The sequence below is a fragment of the Xiphophorus couchianus genome, chromosome 3 (assembly GCF_001444195.1).
Source record: "Xiphophorus couchianus chromosome 3, X_couchianus-1.0, whole genome shotgun sequence".
NCBI lineage: Eukaryota > Metazoa > Chordata > Actinopteri > Cyprinodontiformes > Poeciliidae > Xiphophorus > Xiphophorus couchianus.
The window spans coordinates 21316264-21331222 of record NC_040230.1 but is presented as its reverse complement, the minus strand read 5'-3'; the positions used below and the strand labels follow the sequence as shown (position 1 = coordinate 21331222).

At 37.8% G+C, this 14959-nt stretch overlaps 1 long non-coding RNA gene across 6 annotated transcripts in view; it reads right to left on the bottom strand.

Moving 5' to 3' along the window:
* LOC114142039 (uncharacterized) overlaps window positions 1–14959 on the bottom strand; it is a 126394-nt gene that overhangs the window by 53068 nt on the left and 58367 nt on the right. For 5 of the 6 annotated variants that reach the window (XR_003594944.1, XR_003594943.1, XR_003594946.1 and 2 more), the window contains one exon: window positions 10325–10461. This is a non-coding gene — a long non-coding RNA (uncharacterized LOC114142039). Of the gene's footprint in view, window positions 1–787; window positions 825–10324; window positions 10462–14959 lie in introns of all 6 variants that reach the window. The other variant, XR_003594948.1, reaches the window with a different exon arrangement.

Sequence of the window (14959 nt, the reverse complement as noted above, 5' to 3'; positions counted from 1 at the left end):
CAGTCAGTATAATTAATGGGAGACGGGTATAGCACAGATAGAAGGTGAACACTGAAAGCAAGACTGATATTACATTTGCAAGATCATTCATATTCTTTGATACGATGTGTCAGCTGCACTACAAAAAGCATCCATCTTAACAAGTAATTTCATTTCATGCTCAGGCTCTGAATGTGTGTGGGACGGTTTGCCCCTGCAAAACAGTTTCTAATAAAAAAACAGCTTTATCCCACCGGACACACAAGGTGCACATTGCACTTTTAGATTACCATAATCTGAAAAATATGCAAAACAGATGCTTAGTCTGGCCCTGATCAACCTTTTGGGGAATTGTTAAACATTATAAAGGTTTATTTTTTTGTTTGTTTTTTTTTTTGGGGGGGGGGGGGTTGTTTGTAAACTAAAGTAATGAAAGCAGGATAAAGCCTCATGTGATTATTTCTGATTTTAGAGGAGAATAATGGACTTGTAATTGGTCATCAAGTTAAGCTCATATAAAAAAAAACATCTATCTGCTGATATACAGAAGGACGGATGGAACGATGATGGGTGGGTGGATGAATACAGCTTTAATAAATAACTTTAATTAAATTCAAAGTTTAATGGATACACACTGCAGGCAGCTCATTTTGATTAAGTGTATGGAAGTGAACTTTACTAAAATAACACATAAAAACCATTTAATGTAAGATCATCACACAGTCACATCTACAAGTGTTAAAATCAGCATCCAAAGAAATTGAGCACAAGCATGCTTATGTGCACTAATAAAAATTGAGCCACCAACCTTTCATCCATCATACTGTCTGAGTCCAGTTGGGATGCTTTGCAAAAAGAAAGGAAAAAAGAAAATGAAAGTAAATCCCACCTCTCCTTGTCTACTCAGTCACAATGTTCCTAAATGTTCCATTTCAAAATGATGTGCAAATGTCACAATGATTCTTATCTCCCCATTTATGGTGAATCTAAATGTAACAAATAATAAAAATCAAGTCATGCCTACAAAGAAGTGTATCGATTTAGATGTACATTGTTTTGAATAGTAAGTATGCATTGGGATGAAGGGAGTAACACTTACACCTACGTTTGAGGCCAGACGTTTACATACACTACATAGAAAGACTTGTATGCCTTTCTTTTCACACCAACATGAAATCAGAATAAATTTTCCCATTTTAGATCAATTAGAACTACCTTTTTTCCCATTTGCTAAATGCCAGAATAATGACAGACATTTTTAAGGAAATTTGTATTACTTTCTTCAAAGTCAAAAGTTTAAATACACTGTATTAGAATTTGGCTCCATTGCCCTTAAACTATAGGACTGAGGTCAACTGTTTTTGATTCCTTTCCACAAGCTTCTCACAATAATTGGAATTTTGGCCCAATTCCTCCTGACAGAACCGATGTAAACTGAGGCATGTTTGTAGGCTGCCTTACTCACACATGCCTTTTCAGTTTTACCCGTAAAATTTTTGATAGGATTGAGAGCAGAGCTTTTATTTAAAATCAAAATGATAAGATGTCATTTTAGAACTTCTGGCTTTATTTGACATATTTTAATGTCAAATAAAGAAATTCTTTAAAGAAATGCCCACATTGTTCCAAATTTTATCAATGGTTCCATTCTGCACATAACTTACTTTTGCAAAGAACTTATTCACAGAGTGGCCAAAAATAAGATGTTTTTAACATGGACAAAAAACAAAAAAAAGCCTTTAATAAACTTGGAATCCGGAAACTTACTTTCTGATGCATTTGTGTTGTAGCAGGCTTATATTATTATGTAGCCATGTGACATTTCAAACAGATGGGAGCAAAGACTCAGACTAACTACACAGCGCCTTGTCTTTTTCTAAATCAAGCGGGGGAAACTACGTATTACACAATGGCTCTGTTGTATTATTAGCCCCTCAGAGGAAGCTGCTAAGTTGTTGGATCAGACTCCAAAAAAAAAAACAAAAAGAAAAACAGTCTGGGAAAATTTGGGCTTCCTGCCTCATAATTCAGTGTTTTCGGGTCAAAGTACCTTTGCCTTTCTTCTCCTCCAGCCCAACCTATAATCCTGTTATTTGTCTGACTGGAAGTTCACTTAGATCCAATTTATGAGAAATAAAACAAATTACAGTAATCTCACAGAATCAAAGATACAGACTGATCATACTTACAGCAAATTTGTGTCCCACTTAAATGCTATTTTAAACCAACTGTCATTTATGCCCACATAGATTACTGTTTACAAGTCACATATAAGTAAATTGGATTTTTTTTTTCCTATGCACATTTGTAAAAACTTAGGGAGTAAGTAAAGAAGAAAGAATAAGTATACGTGAAATAAGAATATTAGAAAATTGTTAGATATGATCCCTCCAAGTTGCTGTGGTTGGTACCTCTGTATATCCTCAGCGCTATAAAGACTATCTGTCTGACCTCAGCTGAACTCAGCTCGAAGGCAACAGCAACCTCTGCTGCTGATGTGAAGCTAAAAGGCAAGATTGAAGAGCTAAAACAACCAGTCAAGTAATCATGGAAAAAATATATATAAATTCCACTCCCTTTATTGTACATAATTTTTGTTCAAATAAAATATTCCTCTTTTATGTACCATTTATAATTCTGTATTTGTTTTTTTCATATGAAGCCATTTGTTTGGCAATTATCAAACGACAATACACCCTGTTCCAAATTATTATGCAAATTGGATTAAAGTGTCATAAAGATTACATTTTTTGTTGTGCTATTAAATTTATAGATGGTATTGTGTGTCAGGGTTCTTTGAACCACTATAATTAATTTCAGAGAGCTGGTTGATTAGTTTGTCTGGTGAGCTCAATTAAAGGAAATCTACTTAAGAAGGATGTTCCACATTATTAAGCAGGCCACAGGTTTCAAGCAATATGGGAAAGAGGAAGGATTCTCTCTCCTTTCTCTCCTAAATGATCAATTTTAGTGAGGATGAGAAATTTTGGTTTTAAAATGTCCATGTTGTGTTCTGAATCAATGTGACAAACCTTTCATTTTCTCTGACAAAAATCATTAGGTAGTGTAGTGCAATACGACAAGGTATGAAAACATTAGATATTTAATGAAAACTGAAGCGTTATTGTACTGTGAAGAGATTTGTGGCTGATTCAGAACAAAGACGGGTTTGTACAGGTAAAGGCAGAATGAGGAAGGTTTCTGTTAGACAAATTCATCGGATTAAGAGAGCAGCTGTTAAAATGCTCTTACAAAGCAGCAAACAGTTATTTGAAGTTGCTGGTGCCTCTGGAACCTCAAGGTGGAGGATCCTCCAGAGGCTTGCGGTGCATCAACCTACTATTCGGCCCCCCCTAACCAGAACTCACAAGCAGAAACAGTCGCAGTGGGCCCAGCCGTACATGAAGATTGATTTTCAAACAGACTTGTTCACTGTTGACTGCTGTGCAACCCTGGATGGTCCAGATGGACGCAGTAGTGGATTGGTGGTAGATGGCCACCACATCCCAACACAGCTGTGACGTCAGCAAGGAGGTGGTGGAGTCATTCTTTGGGCCGAAATCATGGGGAGAGAATCATTGGTCGGCCCCTTCAGAGTCCATGAAGGTGTGAAAATGACCTCAGCAAAGTATATGGACTTTCTGACTGATCACTTTCTTTCATGGTTCAAAAAGAAGAGCCGTACCTTCAGTAGCAAAATCATCTTCATTCATGATAATGCACCATCTCATGCTGCAAGGAATACCACTGTGTCTTTGGCTGCTATGGGCATAAAAGGGGAGAAACTCATGGTGTGGTCACCATCCTCCTCTGACCTCTGACCTATTGAGAACCTTTGGAGTTTGGAGTTTCCTCAAGCAGAAGATCTGAAGGTGGAATGCAGTTCATATCAAAACAGCAGCTCTGGGAAGGTTTTCTGAAATCCTGCAAAGAAATTCAAGCAGAAACTTTCCACAAACTCACAATTTCAATGGATGCAAGAATTGTGCAGGTGATATCAAAGAAGGTCCTATGTTAACATGTAACTCGGTCTGTTCAAATGTTTTTGATTGAAATAGCTTTTGATCTTAGTACATGTGGCCACTTAATGCTGCACATTCAAAGAATGACCGTTTGCAGTTCTTTATAATCCATAAAATGTCTAGAAAATCTGCTGTGCATAATAATTTGGAACAGTGCATTTCGAGTTTTTTATTTTTGAAAAAAATATTGTTCTCATGGGGAGCTTTGTTCAGTAAAATTTGATTTATACTGTAATAGTTCATGACTTGAAAATTATACTGACCATGATTTGCATTGACCATTTAAGAAAATCTGAGAAAATATCACTTGCATAATAATTTGGAACACGGTGTATAAAATAGTTACAGGGCTGCACAGCTGCTAGCATTGCTGCCTTGCAGCAAGAAGGTCCTGGGTTCAAATCCCAGCTCAGGGTCTTTCTGCATGGAGTGTACATGTTCTCCCTGTGCATGCATGTGTTCTCTCCGGGTACCCCAGCTTCAGGTAGCTTCCTGGTGTGTGTTAACACACTACCATGATGACATGAGAAATTACCTTAGTGAGGTAACTGTTCATGGTCAACTACCTGCACAGGGTTGTGAGGTCATTAAAAAAGGAAGTCAGTCTACTGTGACATTAATATTCACAAGTGGAAAACATTTAGGACAGCTGCCAGTCCTTCCCAGATTAGGTTTTGCAGGGAACCTACCCCAACTTCAGACCTTGAAAAGTTTAGAGAAATTGCAAAAAAAAAAAAATAATAATAATAAATACTTTATTATAGGTATTAATGATGGCAATCAACAAAATGAAAGATACAAATTTTAAAAAATGGTCGGATTTGATGGTTCTATATATAGACTGAAATGTGAACGAGTGCAACAGACAGACAGACGAGAGGAGGATAAAATAAAGAGGAGGAAGCATGATTGTGAGAGAGAAAACAGATGAGGGAAAGGTGAGTGTGTGGTGAAAAGCCTAAGATGAAGTATACATCATAGTGCTTGCACAAGAGAGCAATTGTAAAAGAAGAGAAGTGATGAATTCAGAGAATGGCTCAGTAAAGACCTTGGTTCTACTAAAATACATTTTCTTGTGCTCCACAAGAGAAAAAAATGCTTTAGCATTCCCATTTTCACAGCAAAGAGCCTACCTTGGTTGTTTGAATGGGTACTTGGTTAGAGGAAAACAGTTTACTGTAGCCTCACATGAAATGTCCAAGGTTACAGCAACTAGCTGAGCTGCCTTATTTCTGACATGAAAGGGCATAAACCATTATAACATGTGCTGTGATGCAAGCCAATATATTTTGCACTATTCTGTACTTATTCTGTTAAAATTGCAACAAGAGAATTATAGAAAACACAGCAGAGTCTAGTTTGATATAGTCAGATGGACTGCATTTGGTATTACTTTGTTGTTCTTCCTTAACCAGCATAATAAGCTTTGCATATTCCCATGTGCTGCAGGCTTAACTATTTACTCAACACCTGGAGAATTTTGAGCTATATGTGTTTTACAAGCAAGGAGTTAGCAAGGAGGAATATTTGATCAGCTTCTTAAAAGAGGTTTTCAGTGAACTAATTTAATACCAACTAATTTAATACCAAGGATAGGGGGGCAGCCGGGTTTAACGACAGAAATTTTAGTATCTGCCCCAAACAAAGCGGAAAGCAAAAAGTTGATGTGGACAAGAGTTGTTATTTTGCTTTGTCACATCATCAAAATGTATGAATCTGTATGGCATCTAACTCCATCTACATTTCCTACAGACACTGTATGCACTGTTATTTTGCCTTCGGTCTTTTTTTCAATTGAAGAACCCCCATGATACCATCACTAAATGAACAGCAAAGACAAAATCTACTACAAGGAAACTACTCTCCCCAAATAATGTATTAGAGTTGCCAGTATCCTCAAATAAACATAAGAGTTAGACGTGTATCATCAAAATAAAGGTAGTATACATTTAAACATACTGACAGTGCAAACTAATTTCTTTGCATCAATACTATCAACTACAGCTTTAATATTAAAAAAGCACAAACTTTTCATATTGACATTTGCCCTATAAGCTTAAAAATAACAGAGTAACTACAATTTCCACTTGATTCACCTGAATTATCCCATGAGATAAAATATTGATTAGAAATTACACTGAGGTTTTGAGTATTTCATGAATAAAAAAAACACAAAACAAAAAAAAGAAAACAGAGAAATTTCTGTGGCAAGCTCTGTTTACAAGAACCAAGCGAGAAGCACTTATAAAGACAGACAGTTCACACATACCTGCAGTACTCACAACTCTGTGCAAATTTCCTGCAAACACATCTACACATGCAGAGCTTTCTTTGCAAAACTTCAACAAATGTCATGAGAAGCTTTTTCACAAACAGACGCATAAATGTTGCAAGAGCCTCTGACAAATTGGATCACATTACTTTGCAGAACATGTCGGGTTGTTTTATTTTTACCAACGTGCATAAATGCCGAAGGTCTCACGTGCACACATGTGCAGCATGACTGTTTGCCTCCCACTTGCAGTGTTTGTGACGCATAGGAAAAGTCATTAGGCCCACACTTCCTCTCCAAAACTGAGGAGAAGGAAGAGTGGTTGTCTTACATGAAACGCACAGGAAATGTGTGGGTGAATGCCAACATAATATGTAAGTGTGTATGCATGTCTCCTAGTCAAAGGTTCAAGCCCCTGGGGGCTGGCGACCAAGGTCTTGTAATTGCTTGCCTTTGATTGTGTTCATGGAGTAGACTGCAGCCCACAATTACAGTCATTTCGAAAACTTAACTAATGGTTAGCCTGCTTCACAGACAAGATGTTGTGAGCTCAACACAAGTCCAAAGGTCTCCTTCACATTTTCAGTTCAGTTTGGAATGAATATCATTAAAACTGTGCACTATTTAAAGCCATTTAATAAAACATTTTAATATACTTTGACGGTGTTATATCATTGATGTCTTTTGGCATTTTTCTCATAAAAAGCAACAAAATGTAAATGATCTCAACATATAAAGCAGTAGTTTCACAAGTTTCATTTCTCCCCCTTTAAACATATGAACAGCTTGAACTTCTGCTTTTCAATGGAACTCATGGTTATAATTGTGTAACTAATCACTTGACATCTAAGTAGGGGTGTGTGTGTGTGTGTATGTTTCTCATGGGTTTTTCTTTGCAGGAGTTTATGATTTTGCATAACGTCCAAACCAGCACTTCCTTGTTTGTCTGTCTATGTGTGGGTTGTGTGTTTATCTGCATCCTCAGACAGCATCAACAGTTTGTGGTGTACATATGAATGTATTCATGATGTTGAGTAGGTGTATTCTGTATGTATGTGTCAGCAGAGGAATTTATTTTATTTCAGCATAAGAAGGCAGGCAACAAGGTGGACAGAGACAGACTGGAGCAGCTCTGGAGCTCCAACAAAAAATGAAGACAGGATGGAAGAAAATGTTTGCCTATGTCTACCAAAGCATTCCTTCATCCCTTAAATATGTAAACCTAACCCAAAGTAAAACAATACCGGGTGACTGACAACTTGTCTGACTTGCGTATGTATGAACGTACCACCTACACACAAAAATGCTCACACAAGTGATTTAATTTGAACACTGGAGCTGTGCTTGTTGATGCTATGAACATCTGTCACCCCAGCCAGATCCAGACAACCACAATATAAACAAAACAAAAACGTGATCATGTGCGCACAAATACACACTGTAACCCCATGCCAGTTCCTCTATATTATACACACAAGCCACGTTGAGAGATGTTTTGAGTGACTTTCAAAGCAACACTTGATACAGAAATCTAATGTCATTCTGTGTTTTAATGACTTACTTAAAAAAATAATAATAAACCTTTAATTTTGAGAAAAGGTGTATTTTTCATAGCTATACTTTTGCATGCACTCTATGCGGTCATGGTCTCCACATGGTGTCTGCAGAATTGGATAGCAACTAGTTTAATTTACTTAAGTTACTTTTTTGTTTTTAATTGTCTTCAGCATACATTAATAGTTAATCATAGCCAAACCAAACCTATTTTTGGACAATACATGCAAACACTCTGGGATGGAGGAGCTGGGCACAAAGGGCTCAGTTCTTATGCTAGTTCAGTGTTAGCTAGGGTTATGGTACTCTCTAACAGCAGCATTTGAGAAGTAGCAGGGGGCAGCAACCTTTTGTGTGGATGCTCGGCCCATGTCCAGAGTGGTGGACTCCAAACATTGTGAGGCTCAGGAGCTCACAATGTTTGAGCTCCTGAGCTCAAACATTGAGCTCAGGACCAAGATGGTGGTCGCCCATCCATCTTGACCCTCTCCGCCGCCAGGGGCTAGTTGACCAGGTAGGGTGGTTATGCATCCTCCCTGCCAAGTTCCAGTGGTGAGCTGGTGCCTGCCCACCAAACTAGAGGCTCTATGGGGATCTCCACTGTTGGACTGTTTTGCTGCCGGGAGTTGGTGAGGATCTCGGGTTTGACATGGAGATGGGGGTGCAGCAGGGTCAGTGCCCAGCAATTCACCCTGTGCTTCTTTTGACCTGCAAGCTGCTGCTTCTTTGCTTGGCTGACAGCCTACCACCGTGCAGCACACATGACTGCCTTGAGCTTTTGCAGCTGGTTTTGAGTCCACCTTTCCTTTGCTGCTCTTGGGTTGTGAGTCTTCCACCATTCTTGCCACTATAACACCCATGCACCTCCAGGTGAACAAACATGTTGACATACACCTGCTCAACACAATTATTTCTACACGTGCTCACACACATGCACACATAAACTCCACAATGGTTAAAAGTCTTAGAAATGTGATGTACCTTTAGTACATCAATCTGGGGTGCATACTTTAATTTTGGATGCAGACTGGATTTCATCAAGTCAACTACACAATTAACATACCATCCTAAAATATCCTTTAAGTAAAGCAAATATACTCTTGCACCTGTAGGCAACCATTTTCTTCACATACTATTGGTAAAATACCAAAAACAGGGCATGGGTACAAATAAAAAAAAAGACAGAAATGAAACATTTATTGCAAGTCACAATATATAGAGTGTTTAATAAAACTGAGTACGACATTTGCTTTATATGCAGCTTCTTTCTTAGCCATATTCCAACTTCACAAAGGGACATAATAGGTTTGCATAGACTCTGCCTTGATTTTAGCATTTTTTAACAGCATGCTCAGCAGCTCAAAATACCATAATTAATATGTATTTTACTGGGCTTCATGTTATCTCTTTAACCCAGTTCAAACCAAATCATAATTTTGTATACTTTGATATTTTCATACAAAAGTATTGTTCATTTTACAAGTCTGTTGACTTTCAAACCCATTGTCAAATTTTCAAACTTAAGGAACCAAACTATTTTCTCTCATTGATGACAAACAACCGTCTCAAAAGGAAGCTAGGACAGCTGTCTTGCAAGATTCCCAAGGGCACAGCATGCTATACTGCTGAATTACCACCAGCAAATAGACTGTCAGGTGTTGTTTACTGGCACGAGAACCTCTGAGGCAGCTCATGTATGATAAGTTCCCTTCTGAATCTTCCAACCAAAGTAGGAAATCCCCTATACACAACCGACTCTAAAAACATACAGATGTTCAAAAAAACATGATTTCTTTTTTTTTTACTTTTTGGCATAAAGTTATTTTTATCCCATTAAAAAAAAAAAAAGAACTGTCAGAAATTTTTATTGCAAAGAATAATTAAAGTTTATTAAGTCTATTTTCAGTGATGTTCATACAGATCCATAAATATTGGAAAAACAACAAAAAAACAAACAAGTATTAATTTTAGCTTTACGTATCTGCAAAGCTTCTCCATCTCTGCAAAATGTTTCATTCCCTCCCTTTTAACTGTGACAAGCAGGTTCATAACATTACTAGGTCCCTATTTCCAGTCTCAAAGTGCAAACAACCCACACAATGTTGCTGGTACCATTTCAAAACTGTTAAAGTTAGAGCAGTTTGCAAAGGGCGCCTAGCAACAGTTAGTGACCCTGTCTCTTGGCAGTTTGATTAAACTAAGAGTGTTATCACTTCTAGTGTTAATCAGTGCTCATCATCTTGAAATATTTCACTGTCTTCAGTTCTCATCCATAAAAACATGTTCTCATTAAACTGCATCAACATTGATTATCAGCTCTTACCTTAATAATTGCTGCTAAATAATAGGCAACCTATTAAAAACATTCTGATGTTTTTTCATACTTCACTTTAACAACTAATTACCACATGAGACCAGGAAACACAGTTGCTTTAACCTACGGAGGTAATTAGTGTATATTGCTACTAAAAATGCACATTAGAGAGTAATGCCTTACCTGTGTGGTGTAATTCCTGAGTAAATTCCTTTTGCAGAGGTCTGGAGTTGGAGAGGATTCCTACAGTGTTAATTAAACCGGTTGTCTTGGAAAGAATTAGGGTCGTGATCTCCCAGACCTCAGTACTCCCACGCTCCCTGAGAAGACAGGAGAGAAGAAAGGAGACTTAATGAAGGAGTAAAAAGATAAAATGGCTTAATGAACCACCTAACGAGGCCTGTGGCCATTTAATAATCGCTTATTACAGCTTAATTAGAGCAATAATCCAGTTTGTTTGGAGTCATTCATTGTTGACTGGTGGCTGATTGTGTTTTTATGGCAACTGGGTAAACAAGGAAGGGTTGACGTTCCACAGGGCACAAGACAGGTTTATCGGCGTGTCTGTATAAATCCGTTGTAGTGGATGCTAGGCAGTGGTTAGACTTTTTCAAGCATTAAAAAGATGCTACAAAGAGACAGAAAAATAAATTGTCTTGCTCATCTAGTTTAATTTGTGTTTGTTGGGACGGATGTTCAGATGTTCTCTGATCTTAAACTAAGAACAAACTAGCAGTGATTCTCAACCCTGGTCACCAGGTTCCACTGTCATGTTTTTGTGTTTCTCCGATTCAAGTGAATCAGAAAAAGGTTATTCTCTAATTATTGCAAAACCTCCTCAGCAGAAGCCTGTTAATCACCCATTTGCATAAGTCAGGTGAGTAGCTGGGAAACTTAGAACATGCAGCGAATTGGACGTTGAGAACTGCTGCTATAGCATCTATAAAATATTCTTTTTTTTTTTCTGGGACAACTGTATACAATTTGGGCATATTTTTCACCAAGTGAATTACTTGGTACTAGTCTCACAGAGCCATGCAAGTTCTCCCATGTGGTCAATGTGCAGCCAATGCAAGACCCTCAAGTTGTGGGCTTGGCATCAGGACAAAAAAATTGCTTTCAATAAACTCCAAATATTAGGTTGCTGCACGTCTGTCTTCGCAGTGAAGGATGCTTATTCATAACCCAGGCAATTTCTGGTAAGCTTCATAGCATTGAACGCTACAGTTGGATAAAATATAAAATCTCAACACAGTCCATGCCTCCAGGAAGCAATTGTTTCTCAGTAGTCAAGAGCCCAGTTCCTCTGTACAAAGCAAAGTGTAGTACAAGGAGCTAGTTTTTACCAGACTACTAATTACCCACTACAAGTAATATAGTGATTAATTTATATTTCTTTTTGTCCAAGTAATGCTGTCCCTCAAGAATTATTCATGGTTTGATTTCAATCCATCTTAGAGTATGTTTATATGATGATTCTAATGCAAAGAGACAGATTTTCAGCTTGATGCCATCAGACTAATCTCTCACCTTTTATTTTTGCCTTTGCAGGAAACAGTTCTTAATTATTTTAGAGTGAGCTTATACATTACTTCATCTTGGTGTCTAACTTTGTCAAATAATGATCCACATGCCTTGTTTGCCTGATGATTTAGTAAGCACACTGATTCACCCACTATAGAAACAACAATGCAGGGTCTTTTTCATAGGCATTAGCATGACTCAGATGAATCACAAACCAAGCACTGTGCCAGGGGAGCCATCTAAAGAGTAATGCATATAGGGAACACGTGAGGCATCAAATTTTCATTACTCCTGCTGGGATTCAAGGGCTGACTCAGTCTCAGCATGGGCTGTATACTGCTGGTATTTGGCATCCAACAACTACTCTTATGTCTATGGTTCCCTGCACTGATTCTGAATGATTCATGCTGCGTCAGTGTTTCAGGCTGGTAAAATCCATACAAGAAAAGACTTCATGGACTTTCGAATGATTACTGATGCTATCAATGAGAGAAATTAAATTTTCTTTCTTCCACATTCCGATGATAAATGTGAAAATGTGCTAATAAATAGATTTGCTTATTTTTTTTCCCTACAGTGAAGTGATGGCAGCTTTCTTACATGCTGAATTTAAAATCCTATAGAGTGATTTTAGCCTCTCTTCTGGTCTGAATTCAATCTATAGTCACCGGCTGCTGCACTGGCCAATCGGTGATGATAGTCGTCAACATTCTTTCATTGCAGGATTTTAAATTGGAATGTCAATTTGTTATATACAGTACTTGATAATCAGTAAAAAAAAAAATGCTTGCACACTCAGGTATATTGAAACAGAGACGCACAGAAGTTTTGGTCACCAACCCTGCTGGATTTGAAGTCCCCTGCTCTAGCCTGATTAGCCAAATGCTGTCATGTAAGATGGCCCAAAAATAGTCAGAATTGCAGTGAACGTGTCCAAATAACTTTGACTATCTTCCCAAGGCAATAAGAAAAGAGGCTCTCAGTTTAACTATGTTTCACAGTGTGGGTTGTTTGATGGCTTAAAAAGAATCCAAAAGCTATCCATGACCTCACTAATTCCTGGAAAGAATCAGTTGCATGTCAAGCACACTGTGCAACATTGAACAAACATAACTCATGGGATGTGACAGAAATGAACAGCCAGTTGCAGTAAGTCAGATGAGGACAATACAACTTGTGTGAACAGACGCATACAAGCGGATGCCATCTTGCTCAGTTATTTGTAAAATCCTCACCACTTTGCCATGTTCTGTGTGTGCAGTAACATGTCATTGGCTTTTGAAGGATGCTCTCCATAGTGGCATAATGTCTAAATAAACAAATACACATATAACTAATGTCTGTAGAAAACTTCAGACGTCTAACAAATAAAAATTTTTTTAACACAGTGATCATGATTTCCCACCACACTGTCATTTTCAACACGCCAATTCAAATGTTCTATACACATCTATATGTGATAGTATTAAGTCAGGTGGAATTATTCATTTTGAGTCTTGCCTGCATTACAAAGCTGGAAAACACCTTTTAAGTTCTAAATCTTAAGAGTTTCTAAAGGGCATCGCCTATTTGAACATTTCCAACAGTTTTGGACCTGCCATTTGTCACATTTTAATTTGGGATGCATGCTAGATAAAGCCATATTTAGTTACTCCATACACTAAACTGCGACAGTGTAAGAATTATGTCATTTCCCCTAAAGGGTGAAAGAAGTGTTGCTCCAGGAACATATTAAACGATTTGCTCTCAGAACATCACACAGAGATCTGTGACAGTATTTCATGAAGAACGTTTGAACCTTTTGCGTCGCAGCTCACAGACCATGTCTCCCATGTCTCTGACACTCTACTAAAATAAAATCCCCCCCTTGTTCATTTCCAGACCGCCAAACAGCTGATGACTCCCGTCGACGAGCCAACAATTTCCATCCCTGTCATATGCTTTCTCCTGTCTAGACACATGTCAATTTTACATCTGCGGTTTTGGCATGACAGTTATTGTTCTGCGGTGTGTGAATGATGTCAACAGATTTTTAACATGGGAAAGCTGCTAAACATTATTCGAACGATGCCACCAGATCATGCCATTTACACTTTTCTGCTCCCCACTTCTGACAGTTGTATGAAAAGAAAAGAAAGAATAATCTCATCTCTGCAGGTGTGTAAATCTTTGACATTTCAATCTGCTCTAATGAGCTCAGGGAGACAATGATGATGTCAGCGGTAGTCATGGCAGTTCCAGTCAGGGTATTGGTCATAGTGTTGACTACACTGATGGTATTCTTCCATAATGATTTTATTCTTTTCCTGTTTAATAGCATTGGCCGCTTGTTATGTGTCTCCTAGTAGATTTGAATTGACTTACAGAAAATGAAATCAAATTTGCTCACAGTTGGCATAGTTGGGTATGTTGATATTTTTATAATATATAAAGGTTTCACAAATCATGCACTGTATGTTAGAGTCTGGAATAAGTGTTGTGTAATTCAGTCTGGATTTATTGAGGAAAGAAAGTTCTTAGCTCAATTTCAGTTTCCTCCTTTGACACATCTATGTTCCCCTTAGTAAGGCACTTAAACCCAAGTTGACTACCAATTGATATATGAATGTGCGTATCTTTGTGAGTGTGACTCTATTGTAAAGAGCTATCACTGGTCAGTAGGACTAGAAAAGTGCTATACAATTCAAAGAGAATACAATACAAAGAACCATTTAACTTTGATGCTTGCATTAGCTGCTTGTGTCCCTCTGTCACCATTTGCTTTTGTACAAAATACCCAAAAGGCTACTACACAAATAATTTATACATCTTTGCTACTTTTGTAAGTGTTCTCCTACAATTAGTCTTCATTAGATGACTATGTCAACACTACATTGCAGAAAAAAAAGATTTAGTTTTATTCTAGTTCAGTTCACATGTCTCAAAAGAAACAGCATGGGGCAATGTAGCACGTTGTTTTGATGTTTTAACATTGAAAGAAACATTTTCAGTTATGGCATTTTCTATATCAGATGTGCCTAATTATTCACTTATCTCTGATATCACTTGTATCTAGAAGGTAGCACTCAGAGAGCGTTAGAATAAGGATATTAAAGTCACAAGAAGGTATCCTCTGTCTTTCAAACTATCACAGAGATGGTCCATCAAGAAACTCTTGGGACACATTTTAACACAGCATGTGCCCTTGTTAGCTGTATTTTCTAACAAGTCTAGCAAAGGGCTCTGACACAAACCTGACAGGTTAACTGTTATCAAAAAGCCAAGTCTATATAATGGTTGGACATCATTTTTACG